This window comes from Schistocerca nitens, chromosome 2 (assembly GCF_023898315.1).
Source record: "Schistocerca nitens isolate TAMUIC-IGC-003100 chromosome 2, iqSchNite1.1, whole genome shotgun sequence".
NCBI classification, from domain to species: Eukaryota; Metazoa; Arthropoda; class Insecta; order Orthoptera; family Acrididae; genus Schistocerca; species Schistocerca nitens.
This window is the reverse complement of record NC_064615.1, coordinates 1,057,139,863-1,057,143,076: the sequence shown is the minus strand read 5'-3', so window position 1 is coordinate 1,057,143,076 and position 3,214 is coordinate 1,057,139,863. Positions and strand designations below refer to the sequence as shown.

Genomic DNA, 3,214 nt, shown 5'->3' with positions numbered 1-3,214 from the left:
GTGCCGTGTACGGACCAAGAGTTTTGAGTGAAGGAGTTGTCCGTGAATGGGTACGTTTATTTAAAAGTGGACGAGAAAACGTTCATGATGAAGAGAGGAGTGGTAGACCATCATTGGTGACTGACGAGTCGGAGTTGTCTACTGGTTTTCCACAGACTTCTAAGACTCTCTTGTACGAGATAGTGACAGCAAGATTGGGTTACCGTAAGTTCTGTGCACGATGGGTGCCCAAAATTCTTACCGACCACCACAAAACTCAAAGAATGGCCTCTGCATTAGACTTTCTGTCACGTTATGAGGACGAAGGAGAACCATTGTTAAACAGAATCGCGACCGGTGACGAAACCTGGATTAAGTACGTGAACCCTGAGACAAAAGAACAATCAAAGATGTGGGCACATTCAAATTCGCCTACCAAACCAAGAAAAGCCTCGCAAGATTTTTCTGCCAGAAAACTGATGGCAACGGTGTTTTGGGATGCCAAAGGGGTGTTGTTGGTTGAATTCATGGAACGTGGTACGACCATTAATCAAGACGTGTACTGTGAAACAATAACAAAGTTACGACGGGCTATACAGAACAAACGCCGTGGTATGCTGACTTCCGGTATCGTTTTTTTGCACGATAACGCCCGTCCTCACTCTGCTCGCAGAACAACGGCCCTTCTTGAGTCCTTCAAGTGGGACGTTATCAACCATCCACCTTACAGCCCAGACCTGGCGCCAAGTGATTATCACCTCTTCATGCATTTGAAGAAATGGCTCGGGTCACAGCGGTTTGATGACGACGAAGAGCTCAAAGATGCGGTCACAGGCTGGTTCCAGGCACAAGCGGGTGATTTTTGTGCAGAAGGAATTTCAAAGCTTGTGAAGAGATACGATAAGTGCCTCAATCGCTATGGAGACTATGTAGAAAAATAGTGCAAAGATGTAGTTGTAAGATGTATATATTAAAATATTTTTATTTAACTTGGTGTATTTTTTTAAATCAACCGGAGGTTACTTTCTGAACGGCCCTCGTATTTTTCCAGATTGGGAGGGGTGGCCGGGGCGCAAGACTTCAGAATTCACATCTTTTATACAGACGAGTTACACAGTCTCGACATATGTCAGGTCATAGCTAAACTGAATAAATCGCACGGATAACATATTACACCGGAGCGACAAAAACCATGGGATAGCGATATGCACATATACAGATGGAGGTAGTATCGCGTACACAAGGTGTAAAGGGGCAGCGCATTGGCGGAGGTGTCATTTGAACTCAGGTGATTCATGGCACGCCGGGAATTAGAATTTGAACGCAGAACGGAAGTTGGAGCTAGACATATAGGACATTTCACTTCGGAAATCGTTAGATAGGTTAATATTCCGAGATGTACAGTACGTTTCAGGCATTATGTCTCACCACGCACAGCTTTTGCGCAGAGTTGTCAGTGCTAACAGACAGGCGACACTGCGTGAAATAACCGCGGAAATCAGTGTGGGACGTACGACGAACGTATCCGTCAAAACAGTGTGGCTAAATTTGGCTTTATTGCGCTATGGCAGCAGACGGCCGACGCGAGGGCGTTTGCCTGCAGCCTCTCCTGGGCTCGGGACCATATCGGTTGGACTATATATGACGGTAGTATCTGTTCCCGAAAGAACAGTTACCGTGGATGACCATGCAGCTTTGCTAGAAATGAAATGATAATTAAATGGACACCCTAGCTGCAAACAGGCGTTGATGTACTTCATTGGGGACATGTTGAAAATGTGTGCCCCGACCGGGACTCGAACCCGGGATCTCCTGCTTACATGGCAGACGCTCTATCCATCTGAGCCACCGCGGCCACAGAGGATAGTGTGTCTGCAGGGACTTATCCTCTGCACGCTCCCCGTGAGATCCACATTCCCTACATGTCCACACCACTACATTCGTAGTGCGCCTAATAGATCAACGCCTGTTTGCAGCTAGGGTGTCCATTTAATTATCATTTCATCTCTAGCAAAGCTGCATGGTCATCCACGGTAACTGTTCTTTCGGGAACAGATACTACCGTCGTATATAGTTAAAAATATGGCTTCCCGGCCATTGACCTTCTTGTGCGATCGCACACGCTATGCCCGAACTCGTACGGGACTTGGTAGATTAATCTGCCACGAGTAATGAGTATGATGGGCAAACATCTATTAGGCGCACTACGAATGTAGTGGTGTGGACATGTAGGGAATGTGGATCTCACGGGGAGCGTGCAGAGGATAAGTCCCTGCAGACGCACTATCCTCTGTGCCCGCGGTGGCTCAGATGGATAGAGCGTCTGCCATGTAAGCAGGAGATCCCGGGTTCGAGTCCCGGTCGGGGCACACATTTTCAACATGTCCCCAATGAAGTACATCAACGCCTGTTTGCAGCTAGGGTGTCCATTTAATTATCATTTCATATCGGTTGGACCCTAGACGACTGGAAAACCGTTGCCTGGTCAGATGAGTCCCGATTTCAGTTGGTAAGAGCTGATGGAAGGAATCGTGTGTGGCGCAGACCTCACGAAGCCACTGATCGATGTTGTCGAAAGGCACTGTGCAAGCTAATGGCGGCTTCATAAGGGTGTGCACGCACATGGATTGGACTGGATCTTCTGACCCATCTGAACCTATCACTGACTGGAAATGATTATGTTCGGTTACCTGGAGACCATCTGTAGCTATTCATGAACTTCGTGTTACCAAACGACGATGGAATGTTTGTGGATGACAATGCGCCATGTCACCTGGCTAAGTGTTCGTGACTGGTTTGAAGAACATTATAGACAATTCGAGAGAATGATCTGGCCACCCAGATCGCCTGACATGAACCCCATCGTACATTTATTGGGCGTAATCGAGCGACCAGTTCGCGCACAAAATCCTGCACTGGCAACATTTTCGCAATCACGCACGGCATGGCTCAGTATTTCTGCAGGAGACATTCAATAACTTGTGTAGTGCGTACCACGTCGAGTTTTTGCTCTATACCAGGCAAAAGAACGTCCGACATGATATTAGGGGGTATCCGATGACTCATGCTACCTCAGTTTATATCACAGAGAATTCGCGGTTATCAAATCGACATATGAATAACAACACTGTACCCAGTTTCCAGAGATTTGGGGGAAGAGGGGGGGAGGGGGGAGGGGGAATCGATAGCCTCATGTTCCTTCCCCTTGAAGACACCTAAGGGTTCTTTGATGTTA

The 3,214-nt window shown here is 47.4% G+C and overlaps 2 non-coding genes across 2 annotated transcripts; one reads left to right on the top strand and one right to left on the bottom strand.

Annotated features, from left to right (window-relative positions):
• Positions 1–1,760: 1,760 nt before the first annotated feature.
• Positions 1,761–1,834, bottom strand: Trnat-ugu (transfer RNA threonine (anticodon UGU)). Its single transcript has one exon. It is a non-coding gene; the product is annotated as a tRNA-Thr (tRNA).
• A 439-nt stretch (positions 1,835–2,273) lies between these two features.
• Trnat-ugu (transfer RNA threonine (anticodon UGU)) lies at positions 2,274–2,348 on the top strand. The gene has a single exon. It is a non-coding gene; the product is annotated as a tRNA-Thr (tRNA).
• The last annotated feature ends 866 nt before the right edge of the window (positions 2,349–3,214 follow it).